Source organism: Manis javanica, chromosome 7, assembly GCF_040802235.1.
Source record: "Manis javanica isolate MJ-LG chromosome 7, MJ_LKY, whole genome shotgun sequence".
Classification (NCBI taxonomy): Eukaryota; Metazoa; Chordata; class Mammalia; order Pholidota; family Manidae; genus Manis; species Manis javanica.
The window spans coordinates 132,237,025-132,261,957 of record NC_133162.1 but is presented as its reverse complement, the minus strand read 5'-3'; the positions used below and the strand labels follow the sequence as shown (position 1 = coordinate 132,261,957).

Sequence of the window (24,933 nt, the reverse complement as noted above, 5' to 3'; positions counted from 1 at the left end):
CAACATAGGTTAACATGGGCAAGTCAATTGTGAGAAAGCCAGATACTCGTAGGTCATAAGGAAAGACTATCTGGAATTATTAAAGATTTTTAAACTTATGGAGGATATCCTTTAAGTAGAACTTCCAGATATTTAGAGTACATTGTAAGAGAACTTAAAAATCATGAATCATCCTATAGTGTGCCAATGGAATGATATGTACTGTACATTACCAACATTTTTTTAAATCAGTACTCACTGAGTAACATATATAAGACCTTTGCAGAAATCAGGGTGTAGTGGTTATATTTTATGTGTTGACTTGACTGAGCCGCTGGTTGCCCAGATAGTCGGTGAGACATCACTCTCGGTGACCTGTGAGAGCGTTCTTGGCCGAGCCTAACATTCGGACTGCATAGAAGCAGACTTCTATGCATAATGTGGGTGAGCCCCATCCGATCAGTTGAAGACCTGAATATAACAAAAAGGCTGACTTTCCCCAAGTCAGAGAGAATTCTCCTGCCTGCCTTCAAGCTAGGACATTGTTTCTTTTTGCCTTCAGACTAAAATGTTGGCTCCTTCTTGGTGTTGAGCCTGCTGGTCTTTGGACTAGAATGGCACCGCTGGCTCTCCCAGCTTGCAGGCGCTCGGACCCAGATGGGAACTACACCATCAGCCCTCCTAGACCTCCAGCTTGCCAAATACAGATCCTGTGACTTGTCAGCCTACATCACCATGTAAAATAATCCCTAATAATAAATCATTTTTTCTTTACATGTCATTCTATCAGTTATCTTTTTCTGGAGAACTCTAACACACAGGGTGGCGAATTAATCACAATAGATGGCCATGTTAAGTAATTGTGTGCTGATTTTAAGAAAAGACAAAAGTTATAAACGATTCTTGAAAAATATAGTGGCTTCCTTGGCTATGGCAGCTTCTCAGATTTTTTCCATAATTTTGATGACCATGGTAGTTTTGAGAAGTTCTGGTCAGGTATATAGTCGCATGCTCCCATATTGAAATTCTGCTGGTTTTTGTTTTTGTTTTGATAAGATTGTGGTTATGGGTTTTGGGAAGGAAGATCACAGAAGCCACATACCATTCTCATCACACCATATTTAGGGTACATACTATCAATAAAATTTGATGTTGATATTGACCTTGATCATTTGGTAGAGGTGGAATCTCATAATTCTGCATTGTAAAGTTACTGTTTTCTCCCTTTTCCTTCATGTGCTCTTCGGAATGAAGTTACTATGAGCAGTGCACACGTAAGGCATGGGGAGTTACGTTCTTCCCTTTCAAGGTGAAGTATCTACATAAATCACTTGAAATGTTTTCCATGGAATATTTGTTTCTTCTCCCCCATTTAGTTATTCAATCAGGTTTTATATCAGTATGGGTTCAGGGATATTTATTTTATACTTTGAGTAATAATCTAACCTACTTTCTATTTTGTGAAGTTTTTGTTTTGTTTTGTTTTGTTTGCCAGTTTTTAGCATTTCCTTACTTTCTGCCATTACAAGACACTCCAGGAGATTCTTGTGTGTTTCCTGTCCCAAGCCTCGGATCAGTCCTTTCACCAAGGAGCCTTTAAATACTATTTTATCTGATATTAATAGTGCTAGTCCCAGTTTTGTTTCTTTTGAGGGGGTGGGTGGGGAGGGGACAGAGGCATGAAAATTCATTGGTATCATATTAATTTTCTCTGTTTTTTAAGTTTCACCTTTTCTGGGTCACTAGGTTTCAGTGTATCTAATAAAAATACCTGGGTAGATTGATTTTATCTAATTGTATAATGCCTCTAGTTTATTGGGTGAAAGCATTCAACTTGTGTTATATTCATCTATTTATATGCCTGAAATTTTTCCTATAATTTTAATTTGCTTTTTTAATCTCTAGTTTCTTCTATACTTCATGCCTAACTTTCATTGAATTGAAATAATTTTATTTCCTCTTCCCCACCTCCTTGTTTAGAGACTAATTTAGCAGTAATTCTCAAATTTTTAACATGCATACTTGTCTTAATACATTCTAAAATTAATCTTCCTTCCCTCTTTCTACATAACTAAAGAACATTAACATTCTCAATTATTTAGGTTTGATCACCTTTCTACTTTCTATATTATATTGTCTGATATTTAAACTTTACTTACTTTAGAGATTTGGGTTGGTTTTCATGTTCTTTTTATAAATTGTAGTTACACTAGTGTTTCCTACCTATACAATAAAAATGACAAATCCTATTCAAACCATTATTTGTGAAAAGAACTTAAATTGTGGTGAGAGGGAAAAATTTAAAGCACACACACACACACAGATATCATGAATATGAAAAGGTGACTTCACTGGAAAGATGCAAGCTGTTTGAATAGTCATTCACCATGTTACTAGAAAGTGAAATAAGAAACTGCTTCCCTAAATGAAATAATCAAAACTGTTATCCATTCTACTTTTCTTTACCCTAATGTTAGAGAGGAGACCGGTTCAGTGATTCAGGAAGTCAGAGTGAAACCAAAGTCAAGAAAGCAGATAAGCAAGTTGTTTTGCTCTGAAATAGAGCAGGCCCCGAATATTTGGGAAAGATCCTTTCTATGGGGTTCACAAGGGTGTTTTAGGAGGGATATTATTATATCAAACAAGTGTGGATTGACAGGTTAGCAATGATGCAAGCTAATTTCTACTGCACATGCTCTTTCCCAGAATTGTCTCTGACTGCCCACCAAGGGAGCAAAAACACATTGCAGATTTGATGACTTTATATTGAAGAAAGGTTACTTCAGGACACCCCAGGAGCATGCTCAGTTAGACTCTAAATTATGGAATGTTTGTGGTCTTACTCCTCCTGCTAGGGATTTTCTCATTGGTGGAAGCTGTCTATGGTCCAAACTCTCTACTCTCAACTTCTCTGTGGTCCCCCAACCTCTCCTCCTACTTATCTCTGGTGGGTTTCAAGAAGATTTATAATATTTTTACAGATATGAAAGATGGTTAGCTAAACATGATGTGGAAAATATGCACCTTTAGTAGAGGCAAATTTGAAAGCCTTCCCTTTCAATAGACGCGGGTACCTGACAATTACCAACTCTAGAAAGAATCAGAGGAATTTGAGAAAAAGAAAACTACTGAAGTGAAAAAAATTGTATGAAAATTACATGGCATTGCCAACCAGCTTTCAATTTTCAACTTAGCAAACGATTAGATTATTAACTAAGGTAGGCAGGAACAAAAAACATGTTTGAAGACTCAAGTCAGAACATAATAGGTTATATCCACCTGGCAAGCAAACAATATCTTTTTGTAGAATGGGGAGCCATCCCAAGAGAGAAAATAGGGTTAATTTAGAGGTACATAATTCAACTGCAGAGGCTTAAAGAAAAGGAAACAGAAATGAGAAACATCTCTGAAATTGTTTTACAGGCCACTAATTTGAATTTAATATCAGAAAAGTTTAATGTTTAAAATAAATTAGAAAATTAACAGTAGAAACAAAAATAAAAAACAAGAAACCACATGGATGCAAAAAGGTAATGGGATATATGTGATTAAGTGTGTGTGATTACACAAGAGTGTTATATCTGTCTTGCCGATGACTTCCTCTCCATCACTGGCTTGGAAAAAGCAAGTTGCTGTGAATCATACAGTTGAATTAAATCTGTCCGAAACGCATGAGAGCTTGGAAGCAGATTGGTTCCCACTTGAGTCTCCAGATGAGAGTGCAGACCTGGCCAATACCTTGACTGCACCCTTACAGGGGGTCCCACTAAGCCATCCCTGGACTCCTGACCCATGAAAACCATTAGATAAAAACTGTATTTTGTTTAAAGCTGCCAAGTTTGTGGTAATTTTGTTCTTTAGCAATAGAAAACTAATACACCAATTTATATTAAGTTATTCATTTGTTTATTTAATCAATATGTCGTGGGTGCTGGGTCCAGTGCTAACCTCAGGTTTTTAAGACTAATGGATCAGATGCTCACTATATTATGCAAAAATTTGGAGGAAATACAGGATCCTGTTGGAACTACAAAAGGCTTTCTCAAAGAAATAATATCTAATGTGAAATTTGAAATATGAATATAAATTTTCTACATAAAAAGCATATTTCAGAAAAGAGAACTCATGCAATGCTCAGATGAAACTGAAAACAGATCAGCCTAACAGTTTAGGGGTGTGTGTGTGTGTGTGTGTGTGTGTGTGTGTGTGTACATGTTTAGTAGAGGTGGGAAGTAGCAAAAGATGGGGTTGAAAAGGGAAATAGGTTTACACACATTTGTTCTTGTAAATCATTTTGCAAGAGTTCAGACTGGGACCCAATAAGCTGCTGTTTTCCATTAGGTGTATGTATCACACAACATTTTGTCTTCACTGATTAAAGTTTTGGGTCATGGAAGACATAGCAATTTTTTATCAGTCTGTCCTCACTTCATTCCTTTTCCAACCTTCTTATATGAAGTAAATACTCTGATGGTTGGAGTGAATGATAAAGACAGCGTTGCAGAACGTGCCTTTAATATCAGGGTTGCTGTGTACAGCCATGCAAGCTGGAATATTAAGAACTCCAGAGGATCTCAGTCACATAGAGCAATGTTTCCCAAACACCAGGATGCATCAGAATTACCCAGCCACCTTTTTCAAGTGCAGGTTCCAATTCAGTAAGTCTGGGAAGGTCCTGGGATTCTGGATTCCTAACAGGCTCTTGGGTGACGCCAGCACTGCTTGCCTGAAGAGAGCACTTGCAGCGGAATAGAAGCAAATCAAACGTAAATCCTAATTTATATATAACATAAACCACAGGCAGGACTATGATAGGAAAACTGAGTTGTAGTTGAATTTGTGAATATATAGAAAAGAAAGGTTATCCCTGGCAGTGAAGAAGGAAAATGTGCATCCCTGGAATCCCTTCCTTTGAGAAAGAAGGGCACCTGCCCTTCTGCTACTGCCTCCTCCCTACTCCTACCCCGCGACCCGGGATCTCAGTTCCAGACCCCACAATCACAAGGCAGCCCCACACTCCCCAAATCACACTCCAGACTCAGTTTTCCATTATTCTGTGGCCTTATTCTCTATTAAGGCCATCCTGATGAATGAAACCAGCTCTCAACAACTCATACTGATACTTCTGGTCGCAGCTTGGCTTTACTGGGGAGGTTTTGAGGTGGAAATTTGCACGCAAGAAGAATTCTGGGAAGTACTGCTGAGATCAACAGTCATGGGACTGTGAAGGCAACAAAACTGAGCTGAGGGAGGCTAGGTTGTGATGCAGTCACAAGGGCCCAGCTGATGGCACTGGGAGCTCTGGAGCGGGGATGGAGCTGCAGCTACTTCAGATTGAGGCCATGGGGCCTGCCTGTTACATCCCCACGCAAAGCAGTCATTACATGCAGACTGCCCCCGGAGCGGGAGCCTGTTATTAGGTGAGGCGGATCTTTTCAGCTAAGAGCAAATATCAGGAGGAAATACTCAGCCATCAGCTGTCAACACTTCCAGCAACTGGGGAAATAAGTCCTTTAATCCTAAAGGAGGGGTTGTATAAACTTCACAAGAGTATTTACTATGATCCATTCCATAAATAATTTGTTTTTTATGAGCCTAAAATGCCTTCACACAGAATGCAAAAAAAGGCAAATGATGTAGCCGTTTCATACTCTAGTGCAGAACTAGTTTGGGGTGTGTAAGTCTCTTATGGCATCAGTGTAGTGTTTCTAAGCCTCCCTTAGTGAGGGACCAGTCTTTTTTTTTCTATTATTCCAAAATTGCCATGAACAGATACCTAGTATTATCATATATGACAGTACACAGTTGCACCACAAGAGCTGAACATCTGAAATACACCCTATTGTGCAAGATACATACACTCATCACAAACTTCAGTGTCATCGCATATAAAACTACTTATGAATTTTACTCTCAGTTCTGCACTTACAAGGTGGTACTGTGTCCCTGAGGAACACTGGTTTGTCTGCCTCTCAGAAGCACACTGTGGTTGGTGAAACCCTATTTCAAGTGGCTACCTGATTCCTATCATTAAAGAAATTTAAAACAACAATCTAAAGAATGATTACAAAACAACAATAAAAACTATAGCAATAACACTGTCAGTTTCTCCTGTGCTTAGGAAAAGAGATACATTGGATTTTTCTCATTTCTTATGTTGGTTTTAAGGCTTAAGTGAATGGAAGTTCTACCACTTTAGGTCCAAACCTTTTCTAGGTTATTTTAACCTCAACCTTTATCAGGAAAGGAATCTGTCAGCCAGTACCCCTGTTTCATGCAGGTAATATTCCTTTAGGTCCTTTTTACACTTTATATCTCTCTTCATACTTATGGGAGATTTTCATATCTACACTTTGCTGTTTCTGAATCAAATACCATCAGAAAAGGTCTGTTTCCAAAGCCTACTCCTACTGAATTTGAGTCAGCCTCCTGTCACAGAGTGTCAGCCTAAAGTTAAAGCTGCTGCAAGTTCGAAAAGATGTGAAAAAATAGGTAGGCAGGCCCGTTCTCTGTGTAGTGCAGCTCCTGTTAGGCTTTCCGAATACCAGAACTGCTTTGACAGTCCACTTGGACTTGAGCTTAGTGGCAATATTGTTCTTGCAGGAAAGCAGCTGCCCACAGCAAGCCACTTCTGGTAAGGTGCAGCTTTTACTTTTGCCATTAGTTTCCAAAAATAACGTGTCTTTTATACACATTCTTCATTTGTCTCCTATCCACAAAAAACAAAGAAAACACAATTAATTCCATTTCCACTTTGTACTCTGAGCATCACAACACCAAAACAGAGCCTTTGCAATAATTAAATGACCTTGGAAAAGTCTTCTGGAGTATGGAAGAAGATAACTGGAAATTCCCAGTGTATCAAAGCTCTAGATCATGAGGAATGTCTTTGGAAAATAATATGTCCACCCTAATACCAAATAGGGATCCCCTAAATTGGGGAGGAGTAGCAGTACGGTTGCACTAGGTATTTAAGGCCATTAAATATATTCTTATATTGTGAGCTAGAGATTATTGTCATGACTTCTTACACATTTTAACAGAGTAAAATTTGATCTTGAAAAAAACAAGGGATGTTAACAAATCAAGTAGAAATTTATAGCTCAGAGCTACATTTGTAGATCATTACCATGATCACCATCATTGTATGAACTTTTACCATGTGCTAAAAACAGGTCAAAGTGTTTTAATTCATCTAATCTTCCCAATAAACCTATGATACAGGTAGATATAGGCAAAATTATTATATATCTCATAAGCACACATATATACCTATCACATTAGAAAGAATGACTATATTGATTTCCCATTAAAAAAAACTACCTTGATGATAAAACAACAATCACCTTATACTGAGGGAACTTGAAATAAAGAGGACTGTCTTTTAAGCCCATTCTGCAGTGTAAGATGCACTGATGGGATCTGCTTTGAGCTTCAGCATCAGCCAGATGGTAATGTATGATGAATTTTGTTTAAATCCTGCACATACGGTCATAGACTTCCTGAGTAAAGACATCATTAGGCTGCATACTGTGAGCTTCTCAACATAACTTTCAGGTACACTTGGAAATATTTAGTAAACCATTGTTATGCATATGTTTTCTGAAGTTGATTAAATGAATGTTCACCTATACTTCTAGAATATATAACCATCCTACAGGAATTACTGATATAGGTTTGCTCATTCTAAATATAGACCGAGGTAAAAAAAAAAAGTAATGGTTTTATTATTTATGTTTCTAAAGCACAGAAGAGAGAATATAATGGCTCTTTTTGACCTCTGCCCCCATTCTTCTCTCTTTGGTCTCCTTTTTTTGTCTCCTATATCTAAGTAATTCTCAATAAATCCACACCTAAGAACTCAATTTCAGGCTTCAGACATAAGTACATAGTTGCATTCTATAGTGATTAAAAATGGGCAAGATGGAACTTCCTTTTCAATCCACTTGACCTGATTTTTTTTTCAGATCTATAGGGTCAAAGTGTTTCTAGAATCATACTCTAATGCTGAAATTCTGGGGCTGATATAATTTTGTTCTTATGCATGCCCAGCACCGCCTGAAGACGCAGGATCCTAAGGTGCTTCCCTTTGCCCAGAGCTACTGAAACTTAACTATGGAGCAGCTTCAGGTTCAAGAGTGAATCAAATTGGGGCATTATCCCCTGGAAAGTGATGAGGTTATATCAGTGCACTGAATTCCTTAATAGAGAAATATGATCATAAGACAAGGAATGAAAATCAAATTGCTTCTATATTTACTTCAGAGATTGCACCTGACACTCCTACTCATCTTTAAAGATGTGCAATAGACATGCAGTAAAAGACAGTGATTTCCAGACTGATGAGCATCTTTAGAAATGGATTTATCTGGCTGTGTTGTTACATGTACCATGAGGGTATCTAGTGGCTGAATGGATTCACTGATTTAATTATAATTTGCTTCCTTGATCATTCAGTCAACAGAAGTTTATTAATTTCTGGACCAGCCAACAATATCCAAATACTCTGATACATATGAAAACTAAGAAAATAGATGTATAACATCATTATTCATTGTTAGGTGTTAAATTACATATCTGTAAATTGTATGACAACAGATAGAAAGGAAGGATTACGTACCCACTGGTAAGTTTATAGAGGAATCAGTATTTGGCTTAGTCCTTAGAAACAGGAAGAGAGAAGTATGATAATACTGAACAAATTACATGACAAGTTAAAGAGTTTTGAAGCTGGAATCTAAACATCTCTTCTGATTCTAAAATCAGATTTAAAAATTCTAAAATTCAAAATTTGTGGGTTATGCTTCCTGTAGTTGCAATATGACAGACTAAGTTTAATTATCATTATATACATTTGAGATCTTTTAGAAAACTTTTATTAAACATTTACATGGTTATTTATATGTATTTATGTGTGTGTATGTGTATGGAGAGAAATTAATTTGAATGTAAACAGACACAAACCGTTCTTAGAACATGACCTATAAAAGCAGAGTACATGATATTTCATGCAGCATGCTTGTATTACCTAAAAGTACTTTAAAAAATGCAGGATATACATGTGTATACACATAAATATATTTCTGTAAAGATAGAAAATATAAACCCTCAAAATCCTGAAAGCAGCCATTATCTTTGGGGAGAGAAACTAGTTATCATAAGGACAGAAATACAGATTTTCAATTTTATAAATTTCTGCACTATTTGATATTGTTGACATGCTCATATATTGTATTTATAATTCAAAATCTGGTTTCAAATAAAATATCAACATTTTCACCAAACAAAAATATATAAAATATGTGATTTTAAAGATCACATGACACACATTTTAAAATGTCAGTGGAAATTGTTTTCCGTTCATTTCTGTGCAATGTGAAAATGATGCATTTGTGAAGGTTCCAAATGGCCTAGTTGAGTCTCTGTCATCTTATCTAATCCCTCCTTTTGTGGGAACGTTCGCCACGTGCCTGTGACTGATGGTAACGTGACTCCCAGACTTCAGCAAGAAGAAATGATTTCCATTTGCTTTCTCTTATGATTATGAGTTCCTGGAGAGTTATAAAGCACAGAATGAAGAGAAAATATCCTGTTTGACAGAAGTTAAAGGTAATAAGCTGTCATAATTTAAAGGAATCCACTAAATATTTCTTTAAAGCAGCTTCTCTAACAACTTACATAGTAGTGGAAAGCAACGGGATGCCTCAACTTATTTCTGCCCTTCAAACAGGTGACAATAGATATGACAGCTTCTATTTTATAGAAGCCTTTAACTCCCTGACTATTCTGCTTGCATAAATTATCTGTATATCATTCAATGTTCAAAGGCATTTGGATGAATTTTCAGTTTATAAATATTACTGTGCTTTCAAATATTCTTTTCATCTTCTTCCTCACCATAATATTGGGCAATGTGAATATTTCCTGGAGATGAGAGCAATGATAAATTTATGAGATTGGTCAGTGTCCAGAAGTTGGGACATATTTTATTAAAGTCAAACTCAAGAAGAGAGATCAACAGTTAAAAATGTGAAATTTTACCTTAATGATGCAAATTATTTATAACACATTTCAGTTGGACTTATATAAGAGAACTACAGAAACTATTTGGAAGGATGACTCATTTTTACAGTTTTCCTTTAAAAAAAATAAAAAATAAGGGAGAGGTGCAAGACAGTGAACTCACCAACTACTATGTACACACTGAATCTACACCTACATATAGATCAATCCCTCCTGAGGAAGGACTGCAGCTCAGTGAATAAATTCTGTACAACAGATAGAAATACCATGTAAAGAATGGCAGGAGAGATGGAGAAAGTAACAATGGGAACCCCATCCCAGTGAAGTGACCTGCTGTGGGGAGGGCTATCACTGAAGGATCCCTGCACAGATATGCCTGCCCTGGGGCAAAGGGAAAAAGCTGGTTTATAGGGCAACTAGACTATAAGTGAAGGAAGCCCAATTATTCAATGATATCCTTCAAATGGCGGGGGAACTGCTGGAACTCTCTCCGGGGTCAGAGCTGCTAGTGAGCATCATTTATTACATTTCCCCTCTGCCGCGGTAGCATTGACAGAAGCAGGTCCGAGCCTGGAAGCCAGTGTGCCAACCCACTGAGTCCTGGGTCCCGAGCCCGCACCAGCTCCTGATATTCCCCAAGGGCAGCCCCTCCACCTGTGCCTAAATGTTCCCTCCCAAGACAGAGAAGTCCCACTACAGTGTCTCCAGCATGGTACACACTGGGAAACACCTGGGCCATGCTTGCTTGGCATCCAGTTCTCCTGCTAATCACCTCCTAGCAAAGTATTCCAAGAAGCCTTGGCCCATGTGCACTCATCTTCCAGCCCTCCCATTGGGTCACCTCCTGCATGGAGCTCCCTGGGAACCCCTCCAGCCCACGCTAGCCTGGCCTCCAGCTCTCCTGCCATGGCCCCCTAGCATGAAACAGTGCCAGACCTGCTGGCTCACACCTGTTCAGGCCTCAACCAGGCATCCAAAGCCACCAGGCACATGAAGTCTATTCAGTGGATTCCTATACAAGGCCACTCCTTCAAGACTGGAAGAAGGAACTGTGTCATCTGATTGATAGAATCAAACATTGAAAGTCCAACAAAATGAAAAGACAGAGGAATATGCTCCAAAACAAAGAACAAGATGACTTTCGGGAAAGAATTAATGAAAGCAGAGTTAAGCAATCTACCCAATAAAGAATTCAAAGTAATGGTTATAAAGACTTGAGACAAGAGTGGGTGAACTCAGGGAGAAGTTCAAGAAAGAGACATTAAATATAAAAAACAACCAATCAAAGTTGAAGACTATAATAAATGCAATGAAAAACACACTATCATAAATTAATAGCAGATAGAGGATACAGAAAATGGATCAGCAATATGGAAGACAGGGTAATGGAAAGCACTCAAGCTAAATAGGAAAAATAAAAAAGAATTTAAAAAAAGCGATGACAGGTTAAGGGACCATTTGGGCAACTAACTAACATTCTAACATATTAACATTCATGTTACAGGGGTTGCAGAAGGAGAAAAGAGAGAAAAAGGGGTAGAAAACTAATTTAAAGAAATAATAGCTGAAAATTTCCTTCACCTGTAGAAGGACACAGATGTCCAGGTCACAGAAGCACTGAGAGTTCCAAAGATGAATCAAAGGAGGTCCATACCAAGACACATAAAAACTACAATGTCAAAGGTTCAAGATAAAGAGGGACTCTTAGAATCAGCAGGAGAAAAGCAATTATTTATGTACAAGGAAAACCCTGTAAGGCTATCAGCTTATTTTCAGCAGAAACTACAGGCCAGAAAGATGTGGCATGGTATATTCAAAGTACCAAAAGGAAAAAAACCTACAACGAAGAATAGTTTAGCTGGCTTTAGTATTTAGGTTATCATTCATAATTGAAAGATAAGAGTTTTCAGATAAACACATGATCACATACCCAGACTTATAAGAAATGATAGCAACCTTCTTTAAGGGGAAAAGAAAAGAGAGGCTTTGAAGTGGTTGAAAACCATGAAAGGAAAAAAATTCACTGGTAAAAGCAAACATATAGTAAAGGTAGAAGATCAATCACTCAAAAGCTAGTATGAAGGTTAAAAGACAAAAGTGGCAAAATTCAATTATATCTAAAACATTAGTTAAAGGCATCACTAAATAAAAAGTTGTAAAATATTACATAAAACATGAAGGAAGGGGAGTAAACATGTAATGTTTTTAAAATGCATTCAAACTTTAATAACCATTAAGTTAATATAGACTGCCTCATACTTTGGATGGCATATATGAAGCTCATGGTAACCATAAGCCAAAACCTATATTGATACATGAAAAAAATAAAGAGAAAGGAATCCAAAGAAATTAAGAAATTAAAATTAAAGAAATTCACTCACAAAGGAATAGAGCAAGATAATAAGAACAGAGAAGAGCTACAAAAACAACCAGAAAACAATTAACAGAATGCAATAATTACTCTATCAATAATTACTCTAAATGTAAATGGTCTAAATGCTCTAATCAAAAAACATAGGGTGACTGGATTAACAAAAGGTATAAAGGGATTAAAAAACAAGACTCATCTATATGCTGTCTACAAGAGACTTACTTCAGATCTAAAAACAAACACAGACTGAAAGTAAAGGGATGAAAAAAGATAGTCCATATAAAAGGATATGAAAAACAAGAGTTGGGGTATAAATACTTCTATCAACCAAAATAAACTTTAAAACAAAGACTGTAACAAGAAAAAAAGGACATTACATAATGATAAAAGGTTCAATCCAGCAAGAAGATAGAACAATTGTAAATATCTAATCATCGAACAGAGGAGCACCTAAATATATAAATCAAGTACTACCAGACATAAAGAAAGAAACTGACAGCAGTATAATAATTGTAGAGAATTTTAACACTTTACATCAATAGATAGATAATCCAGATAGAAAATCAACAAGGAAACAGTGGCTTTGAATGATAGACCAAATGGACTCAAATATATATAGACCATTCCAGCCAAAAATAGCAGAACACACATTATTTTCAAGTGAACACAGATCATTCTTCAGGAAAGATCATATTAGACTTGCCACAAAGCAAGTTCTAAGGTTAAGAAGATTGAAATCATATCAAGAATCTTTTCTGATCACAACAGCATGAAACTAGAAATCAATCACAAGAAAAAAACTAAAAACACAAACACATGGAGGCTAAATAGCTTGGTATTAAACAACCAATGGGTCAATGAAGAAATTAAATAGGAAACCAAAAATATCTGGAGACTAATTAAAATAGAAACACAATGGTTCAAATTCTTTGGGATGCAGTATAAACAGTTACATAAGTTTATACCAACGCAGACCTATCTAAAACAAGAAAAGTCTCAAATAAGTGCTATAACTTTACATCTAAAGGAACTAAAAAAACAACAAAGCCCAAAGTTAGTAGAAGGAAGGAAATAAAGATCACAGAGAAGATAAATGAAATAGACTAAAAAAGCAATACAAAAAAATCAGTGATACTAAGAACTGTTCTTTGAAAAGATGAACAAAACTGATAAGCCTTTAGTCAGAGTCATCAAGGAAAAGAGAGGACTCAAACAAATAAAACCAGAAATAAAAAAGAAGTCACAACCAACACCACAGAAATACAAACAATTATAAGAGATTCCTATCAAATATATGCTAACAAACTGGACAACCTAAAATGGATACATTCCTAGAAACATACAATCTTCCAATACTGAACCAGGAGGAAACAGAAACTCTGAACAGACCAATTACTTGGAATGAAATTAAATCAGTAATCCAAAGCTCCCAACAAACAATAATCCCAGGACTGAATGGCTTTACAGGTGAGTGTCACCAAATATTTAAAGAGAGTTAACACTTATCTTTCTCAAATTATTCCAAAAAATTGAAGGGGAAGGAATGTTTCCAATTCATTCTATGAGGACAGCATTACCTGATACAAAAACTAGACAAACATATCACAGAACACTGTCTCTGATGAACAAAAATACAAAAATCTTCAAGAAAATATTAGCAAGCCGAATTCCAGGGATGTTTATTCCAGGGATGTTTATTCCAGGGATGTTTATTCCAGGGATGCCAAGGATCGTTCAATATCTGCAATTCAATCAATGTGATAAAAACCATATGATCATCTCTAAGCAGCTTTCAGCAAAATTCAACATTCATTCATGATAAAAATTCTCAAAAAAGTATATATAGAGAGAACATATCTTAACATAATAAAGGCCATACAACCCACAGATAACATCATACTCAGTGGTGAAAGGCTAAAAGTTCTAAAATCAGGAACAAGACAAAGATGCCCACTCTAACCACCTTTATTCAACACAGTACTGGAAATCCAGGGTATAGCAATCAGACAAGAAAAAGAAAAGGCATCCAAATTAGTAAGGAAGAAGTAAAACTGCTACTATGCAGATGACATGACACTGTATACAGAACTCAAAAAAAAAACTATTACAACCGATAAATGAATTCAGCAAAGTCAGATGATACAAAATCAATATATAGAAATCTGTTGTGTTTATATATACCAAAAACAAACTAGCAGAAAGAGAAATTAAGAAAACAATCCCATTTACAATTGCACCAAAAATAATAAAATACCTAGGAATAACTGTAACCACGAAGGTGAAAGACTTGTACTCTGCAAACTATAAAACACTGATGAAAGAAATTGAAGGTAACACAAATAAATGTAAAGTTATTCCATGATCATGGATAGGAAGAATTAATACTGTAAAAATGGCCATACTACCCAAAGCAATTTACAGATTCAATACAATCCGTATCAAAATACGGCAATCTTCACAAAACTGAAACAAATAATCCTAAAATTCATATGGAATCACAAGAGATATGGAATAGCCAAAGCAATTTTGAGAAAGAACAACACTGGGGGTATCAAATTCCCTGGTTTTAAATATACTACAAAGCTATGGTACAAAATAGCATGGTACTGGCAAAAATAGACACAGACCAATGGAACAGAATAGAGAATGTAGAAATAAACCTACACTTCTAACATCAATTAATCTACAACAAAAGAGGCCAGAATATACAATAGGGAAAAAATGGTATCTTCAGTAAATGGTGTTGGGAAAACTGGACAGCTACATGTCCACTCTGCATGCAAAAGAATGAACCTGGATTATTGTCTGACACCATACACAAACTTACATTAAAAGTCAATTAAGTCACCTGAATATAACTCTAGAATAAAACCCAGGCAGTAAACTCTTAAACACTGGCATTAGTAGTTTCTTTTTCTAGACATTTCTCCCTAGGCAAGGGAACAAAAACAAAAATAAACAAGTAGGACTACATCAAACTAAAAACTTCAGTACACCAAATGAATTCATCAACAAAATGAAAAGGAAACCTACTGTATGGGAAAATATGTTTGCAAATGATGTATCCTATAAGGGGCTAATATCCACATTATATAAAGAACTCATACAGCTCACCACCAAAACAAACAACAATCTGATTAAAGAATGGGTGGAGTGCCTGAATGGACATTTTTCTGAAGAAGACATATAGATGGCCAACAGACACATGAAAAGAAGCTCAACATCACTAATCATCAGGGAAATTCAAATCAAAACCACAGAGACATCACTTCACACCAGTCAGAATGGCTAGTGACAAAAAGACTGGAAATAACAAGTGTTGGGGAGGATGTGGAGAAAAGGGAGCCTGGTGTGTTGGTGGTGGGAATGGAAATTGCTGCAGCTGCTGAGGAAAAGAATATGGAGGTTTCTAAAAAAATTAAAAATTGAATTGCCATATGACCTAGTAATTTCACTGCTAGGTATCTACTTGAAGAAAACAAAATCATGAATTCATAAACATATGCACCCCTATGTTATGCAGTGTTGTTTACAATAGCCCAGATATGGGAGCAACTTAAATGTCCACTGATAGATGAAGGGATAAAGATGTGGTATGTACACACAATGTAATATTGGTCAGCCACAAAAAATAATGAAATCTTGCCATTTGCAAAAGCATGGGTGGACCTGGAGGGTATTATGCTAAGAGAAGTAAGTCAGAGAAAGACAACTACCATATGATTTCACTTATATGTGAAATTTTTAAAAATGAACAAACCAAGAAGCAAAATAGAAACAGACTCATAAATACATACAGCAAACTGGTGGTTGCCATGGGGAAGGTGGGTGAGGGGAATGGGAAAATGTAAACAGGATAAAGAGGAACAAACTTCCAATTATAAAATACATGAATCACAGGGATGAAAAGTAGAGGGAATATAGTCAATATTTTAATAACTTTGTATGGTGACAAATGATTAAACTACATATATCGTGGTGAGCATTTTATAATGTTTATAATTGTTGAATCACTATGTTTTACTCCTGAAACTAATGAACTGTTGCATATCAACTATACTTCAATAAAATGTTTTTTAAAAATAAAAAGAACTAAAATGTTTTATATACAAAATGAAAGGTGACATCAGAGAAGGTAAAGTAAAATAAAGTCTTGTAGACATTTAATTTCCTTGCCTTTATTAGATGGGATTGGAAAAAAAAAACATTTCATATATATATATATATATATATATATACACACAATGTAATATTGGTCAGCCACAAAAAATAATGAAATCTTGCCATTTGCAAAAGCATGGGTGGACCTGGAGGGTATTATGCTAAAAGAAGTAAGTCAGAGAAAGACAACTACCATATGATTTCACTTATATGTGAAATTTTTAAAAATGAACAAACCAAGAAGCAATAATATATATATATATATATATATATCCTGTCAATCTGATCTGAGCAAATGTAAAGAAATGATTCCCTGAATCTAATTATAGATTGAAATAAGTAACACTATACAGATGACCAGTGTAATTTCTTTCTTTATACACATTCAGCTTTTTATTCTTCAGATTCTATTTGTTTGGCAGGCTTTGTATTGGTCAGCTATGGTTTCATAGAAGAGAGTTACAAGCATTTTCAAATGCTATAAGATTGAATGACTTTTAGAGAAAAAAAAATGACTAACTGTGCTTAGTGAGATGTCCAATATTGTATCTGAAGAGGAAAATGTACTAATTCTGAAAAAGGAAAGCAATTGAAAAATGTAAGAAGTAAAGTTCCTTTACCAGTAACACTACCTCACTGAGCTGTCAGTTATTACGTGTGCTTTGAAAAAAGGTCATCAGTTATTCTATTATTTGTAGTTTGTTTGTTTTATTCAAGAACACATCACATTTCATAAAATCCATGATTCAGCTTTTTCTTCTTATACCAAGGATATTTTGAAAAACATCATTGACATTTAAAAAAATAGCTACTGTTTTAAATATGCTGATGAGTTCAAATTATCCATCGGGTTGATGCTTCCAAGTAGAAGGGATTAGAGTATATGAAACTGTGTCAATTTCATGTGTCAAAAGTTAAATTAACTCTTTCAAAAATCCTCTCAAAGAAAAGGAGTGACACTGAAGTTGAGCCAATTCATCTCTATTAGACATACAACCACTTTTCCATGCACTGCAGTTACTTGCAATAGATAATACAAAACTCACACTTGACCTCAAAGAGTAATATTATGTCTGGTTTTTTTTCATGACATAAGATAAAATTTGAGCAATCTTGGTTTTTTTCCCTTTTAAAAGAACAGTTTATTTTAGGGACACTTGAATTTGACCTCAAAAGTGGTCAAATTAATTTCACTCAACTTTTAAAATAAAGAAAATGCATTTTGCACAGAGGCCAGGCATCGAAAGACTGCTCAAAAGCAAAATCTAAATTTCTAAAAAATGTTATAAACAGTGTAGGGTAGAAGCAATAGTTTTAAATAATAGCAATTTCTTGATGCTCTCTTTTGGGTAAAAATAAGTACTATTTTCCTATTGATCTAAGAGCAAATTTATAGATACATATATTAATGATACAGACCTTAGTCATTTAGAAAAAGAGCCAGTTCAAAAGAGTGAACTTGTATCAGTTCAGTTTGGAATTTTAACCAATAGGAGTGAACGGATATCCCTGGGAAGTTATCGGAAATTTACTTTCAAATTAAAATAAAAAATAGTCACATATCAGTTGCAAATACTGTAGTGTCCTTTCATTAAAATATGATGATGCCTTGTTAACACAATAAAATATTCCACTCTATAATACTGGAATGGGAAAGAATAACCTACATCAATTAATCTATTACCTTCATAGCATAATGAGAAAATTCCAGTCTTAAATGGTAATGTGACCAATCCATGGCCACTCAGAGGCAGCCAGTGCTAAATCTGGGCTGAAATTACAGAATTGAGAACTTTTAATCATTAAACTATCACATTTTCCACTTAGTTTATTTAGGGTAATACTAACAGCTGGATTTAAAAGTTCCAAAAATGTAAAGACACAAATACAACAGAAATACACTTGTGGCTCTCCAACAGGCCTGGGTGAATGTATCTGGTTGATGAGAGATGTCTGGTTAACAAAATTATCCTGCTGCCTGGTCTGCCTGCAGCTCTAGGGCTCTTGAGGACACGGCCCCCAGAGCTGCCTTGAAGGGTCACCTTCCCAACTGGCTGGGAGAGGGAGGTAGCATGGAGGCAATCATGTAGGAGGAAAGGGACATGGCCGAAAAGGACAGTCATTGCTTTTGACAGCATTCCATTGGCTAGCACCTAGTCCTTGACAACAGGAGAGGCTCAGAGATGTAGTCTATTTGCCCAGGAGACAGAAAATAAATTTGGGTGAATATCTAGTAGTCTTTACTTCAAGGTACATGATACTAATCTGCATGGATAACTTAAGGCATCCTGAACCGAAACATAGTTTTGTAAATCAAAGAGATAATTAAGTAAATAAATTTGCAAAGAACATCTTGCAATCTAGTATGTATATGTAAATAAATAAACATCTAGTAATCTCCACCACACCACTTTACTTCTTTCCCCTATGTGGCCCCTGACCTGTGAGAGTGCCCCAGTAAAAGGCACCTGGCATTCCAGCCCTGAAGCCTATGTCAAACAGCTGCTTGGGCTGGGCTGTCTTCCCCCACTGTCAGATCACCAGTGACATCACTACGAGTGGCTTCTCCTGCGTGCCCAGCTTTGAGGCAGGAGCTGGCTCTCCCATCTGCGCTGACCTTCACTTCAATCTCTGCTTTCACTTTAACACACAGGCACTGGGAAAGTAAGGTCATATGGCAACTTTAAAAATGAATTAAGTATTTTATTCAAGCACACATCTATTTATATGTTGTACATATATTTTACAAATATGAAAATATACAATGGAGATTCGTTTGACCTAAGATCACAGGGGCATTTAATTTGAAATTCAAAGATAAAAGCTACCCTGTGAGTGCATTTTTTTAAATGGGCAATTCATGTACATAATATGTATGAATTCTTTAATACTTACATTTTAGGATAAATACTTAAATATACATGTATTTTTCTTTCTTATACCTTACAGCCTTCCCTCCATTCAGAAAACCAGGCTGTTTCTTTGTTCAGTGAAGGGACGTGAGCGAAAACAAAGAAATCATGGTTAGCCTTTGAGTTTTTAAATGTTAGAATTTAAAAAAATGAAAAGCATTCAAATAATAGGCAAGAGATTTGGAAGAACAACACACAAGTAAAAAGAGGATTCTCACTTGGAGTGCACAAACCGAATTTCCTGTCTGTAGCAGCGAAGGGAGGAAGACGGGGAGGGCCTGTAATTGTCCCTCAGTGAGCGACTCTGGGCTCCGGTCCTTGAGTCAAATCACAAGACAAAGGCTACAATGAAAAACACAGATAATAGCAAGCAACTTATCCAAGTTTTTCATTTTAGTCTTTCTTTTTGGGATGTAATTGCATGTCATTGTCACTTTAATTTGCATCTCACTAATGAATAATGATGTTAACGCTGGTTTCAAACAGTGATGTTAAGTAATTGTTCTACACACCTTAAGCTTATGCAGTGTTCTATGCCAATTTTATTTCAATAAAACTGAAAGAAAAAAAACCTCCTAGAAATTATAAAAAGACAAATTTTAAAAAAATGGGCAAAAGCCCTTAACAGTTTGTTTATTCTTTCTTCTATTGGTTCAAGTAAACTGTTGAGTCCTTTAGCAGTGTTTGTTTCACTTCGGTTATTGCCCTTGTGAGCTCCAGTATTTCCATTTGGCTCCTTTTTATAATCTCTATTTCCTCATCAGTAGTCTCTATTTGATGTGGCATCATCATAATACTTCCCTTTCCTTCTTAATCATGGCTCCCTTTGGTGTTTTGAAGTCTTTGAAGTCTCTGTTCATCCAACCTCTGTTCACACTGCCTGCCTGCTTCCTTTTTCTCAGTGCACAGGTCATACTCTCCTGTTTCCTTGTATATCTTCTAAACTTTTGTTGCAAACTGGACGTGTTAGCAAGTCTGGTCCTGCACCCTCCCACCTGAGCCCACCCTACCCTGAGGCTTATTATGGTTATTTATTTATGGACTTATTTAGTGAACGGTTGGGTTATCTCAGTGAAGTCTATTTCCCCCATGGCGATGCAGCTACGGGGCAGCCTCTAGTGTCCCTTCGGGGGAGTGCAGCCTTGAGCATACTCAGTCACCCCAGGAGGGAAACAGCTATAACGTGGCTCTCTGACTATCTCACTACCCTGACCCCAAATGATAAGCTCCACCAAGTGCTGAATATTCTGTTGTTTTAAAAAATGCTCTTGGGCATAAATTGCCTTACAAACTTATCCATTCAGATTTAGAGTCTTTGGAAGGGACAGTTCCCAAGTGAGTGAGATTCATTCTGACCCCTGAAGGGTTCCTCCCAACTGTCTCCTTTCCTGCGTCCCTCTGGGAAACTACCTGTCCAGTATCAGTGTCCTCCCAGTGGTCTTCCACCACAATGTCCAATGTTTTTAAGACTGCCATTAAGTTCAAACTTCTCAATGCTCAGTTGCAGAGAAATCAGTCAAGTTCCACTGGGGGGAGTTTTGGATCTTTCGCTCAGACGGTCTGTTCCTCCGTCCAGACAAAGTCTGGGAGCCCAGGCCCTCACGCTGGGGTGGAGATGATGGCATGCTTCCTCTGAGCGACACCTCTACTCTAGGAGCTGAGCGCTTAGTGGGTGGGGGCATCTCCTGGCCATCTCAGTGTGGGTCTCTCAGCACTGAGCCTCCCACCCGTGACTGGGCTCAGCATTCCCAGGGGCCCCGTGCCTAAGGTAGAGCTGTTAGGGTCCAGGAACTCAGGGTTTTCCCGAGAGAACAAAGCACACAGGCATGGAGATGTAAGTACAGGCAAAGTCTTTATTCAGCCAGCAAGCTGGGGTCGACAGCACCTCCCCTGACACGCAGGCAGAGTCCAAGCTGCCGACCCCCAGGCAACTTTAGGTATTGCTTATATAGGATTTTCACAGCTGTTACACTGAAGCCCGCACATTTCTACAACCAATAATTTTAAAACACATTCTATATTGTAACTTTTTAGGGAACACTCCAGTTGCCTGCCCGCTTCAATTGTTATCTCTTGCTTACCCAAGCATGTCTATGTGACTTATCGTGGATCACGCCCTCAGGCTGCTGCCCACTTCTAGTTATCTAACTTAAAGCAGGCGCATTTCTAAGCTTAGCCTTGGGTTGTTTATTCAAAACTGGGTGGCCCATGCTTTAGGCAGTTAGGTTAAATGTTATTAGTCCTTTTTCCTGACTCTTGATGCCCTCTGCCCTCCTTTACAGAGCCACTGTTCTTTTGGTCTGAACTGGGTAGAAGAAAGGAGCCCCCACTCTCAGCTGGCATGTAGCCTTGGCAACAGGCAGCGTGGGGTGGATGAGAAACGCTGACACCCTGCACCTCCTGAGAACACTGCCCTCTGAATGAAAGCTGGGGGGAGAGCAAACCCTATGTTTGTCAGGGTAACAGTCGGAGTGATAGCTGAGCTGGGAGAGAGAAAGCTTGCTTCAAACACTACAGACTCTCCCAGTTCTTACTGAATTTTCTCTCAAATCTACTATTACCTCAATTGCTTTAAGCTCTTGTAATTTCCAGAGACTTTAAGTAGTTGTTTCCTTTTTCTTTCTTATTTTGGATCAGTTTCGCTGGGGAGAGGGTCTGCGGCCCTCCTCAGTCTGTAGCTGGAAATGAAATGCTGAACGTAGAACCCTGTACACCCTCTACTTTTTTATAACACTTAAGAACTTTGGGTTCCACTTAATTCAGGAAAAAATAAAAGTATACTATGGAGGTCATTTCCTCACCACAAGCGAAGTAATAAAAATTAAATAGCTTACGATAGAGTGGAAGTTTTGGGGGGATTTTTTGGTCGTTTTCTGGTAGAAGCAGTTCTCTAAGTAAACACACTTCTCATTTCCTTTCTTGGCTGTTGCTCAGGACACAGCTGATAAAGCGACGGCGATGAGGGAGGGGCGAGGGAGGGGCTGGTGAGGGCCAACGCTCTGTGCTTCCCCTCAGTACAGAATTTTTTAAGTAACAAAATAAAATTTCCCTGGAATATTTATATTTTACACACGAGACATATCAAGACATTGTTGTCAGTTCCCATTTTTAATTACCCCTTTAATTGCTTTTCCCTTTAAATCCTGCCATAAACCTCCCTCATACCACCTGCTTATTTACAGAATGGGGAGGAAGTAGAGGGGAGAAAGAGAGAACAGAAATTACAGTTTAAATTCTTTTTAATCTTAGACATTCAAGAATATGCTAGATACAAAAACAGTACTCGAGGGCATGAAGTAATGTAATCAAGAGATTGTATGGACTCCTTGTTATCTCAGTTTGTGTTTTACATCTGAAACTCTAGACATATGGGCATAAAACTTATCCAATACAGAAACCTCTGTCATGTTCACACACCATAGGTTCTTGTCTAAGTTATTTTGTAAGCCACTAAAGATTCGGGGTATACTTTTTTAAATCAGAATTTCATATAGTGTGATTTTCTGTCCACTTGTCAGAGAATACCCAGAAGTGTTTATTTAAAACGCTAATTTTAGCTCCTATGCAAATCATTATCTTTAGGGACTGAAAATACAGTGATTCATTAACAAGGCCTCCAGATGATTTCAATGAGCACTAACGTTTACAAGCCAGTCACTCTGCACTTGGTTTTAATGTGAGGGTTCATTGGCCTCGGTACAGGAGCTGCTGCTGTATGACAGAAAGAAGGTTGGACAGACATCGGGAGACGGCTGCTCCACCCTCAGGAGTTGATGATGGCTGAACAACATGCTCCTTCTGAGCTGTATCGTCATTTATGAAATAGGAATAATATTTCAGTTCACTTCTTGGGACCAGTGTAAATATCAAACGAGATAGGTCAGTTCAGCAAATCACTTTGCAAAATGGGGCACCTTTTCCCAACACAGTCAAGTATAGATAAAAGTTCTATTTTATCTTCACAATAACTAAGATGTACTTCACAACCTTACTAATATAAAAAGTTAACAAATATATACTTTAGAAAATTATAATTACAGAATAAGACAAAGTAGGTATGAGAAAGACTGCTTTCAGTTTATTTCAGTACGTAACTCAGGAGCTAGAAAATGTACATGTACTTAAAATACACCTAAAGCTTACATTCTGATAGGCACCTTAAATAAATCTGTGAGTCAGAATAAGCTTTGGGTGACATGCAATGACTGATAAAAAATGAATTTTATTCTTGAATTGTGGCACCTACATTTAGTCCCCAAAGAATAAAATGATCATCGTAGTCAGCCATGATTATCAAAATGACATCAAAGTCACACTACATGGACTTACTCTTCACCTACTAAAATTTGCAGACTTTGATTAAGTCATGAGATAATACATGCAGGACGTCCTAGCAGTAATGTATATCAAAAGGGCAACTCTGCTGACGGCTTCCCCTTGAAACATCTGCAAGTTGCCAGATTCCTAAGAGCATATGTCTGCAAATGGCATCAACAGCATGCTGGTAACAGGTGAATCACTTACCTGCCAGAAGTCCTCCACCTTTCTACTAACATTTTGTTGCTATTAGAGGTCACGGATTATTTTTATTCCAGAACAAAGGGATATTTACATTAGTAGAGTTTTCCTTGTACAATGCCTAAAGCCTATGATAAGAATGATCAATCTGTTGATAGTTTTGTAATTCATCAACTAATAGGCTACCTATTGAATTCAAGTGAGCTATAAACTTATACATTTTCTAATGTATCTGTGGATAGTTGTAAACAAACAAAAAGAATGATCAACCTAGAAATTTACAGGGAAAACCACCCTAATGACCACAACTGGGCAGAAGGGAGGGGCCACTGTGTATCTTTAGTAATACAGAACAAATGTCAAGTTTCAGGTGACCAGAATCTTATTTCATCCACACGTTTCTTGATGTGTTTAATTTAATCACCTTGATGCATGCATGACATTTAAAAACATCAACTTCTAGCTTAGAAAGAAGCCATTGAAATAATCTACCTGAAGGAGGTAAACTCAAATATCTTCAGGATAATCAGCTAAGGTAAGTAAATAGGGACCGACATTTTCTACAGACATTTGGATTCACATACCAGAGAGACAGAGACCACTGTTCCATGAACTCTGATTCACCCAATCCTGTCATTTCTGAATGAGGATAAAAACTGAGACCCTTAAAAATCATTTAGCTTTGTGGTACAGGGCCCAGATTATAACCCAATTCTACTGATGTATTCAGTTTTGGTTTGATTTAGAATCAAAGCTAAGGATATTTTATCATGCCTGAAGTAATTTATACATTTCCTAAACCCAAATGTGCAAGACAGATAATTTATACATTTTCTTTTAAAGCACCCAATTTAAGACTTTCATTCATTTATATATCCTGGCAGAATATTACTGAACATCCTAAAGTTCTTTGAGTGTTTGATTTATATCACTAATTTATACAGTACTTTTATTTTTATTTTCTTAACT

The 24,933-nt window shown here is 36.9% G+C and overlaps 1 protein-coding gene across 1 annotated transcript in view; it reads right to left on the bottom strand.

Annotated features, from left to right (window-relative positions):
* Positions 1-24,933, bottom strand: part of LOC118967930 (uncharacterized) — a 289,452-nt gene that overhangs the window by 76,612 nt on the left and 187,907 nt on the right. The gene's annotated exons all lie outside the window — the stretch shown is intronic.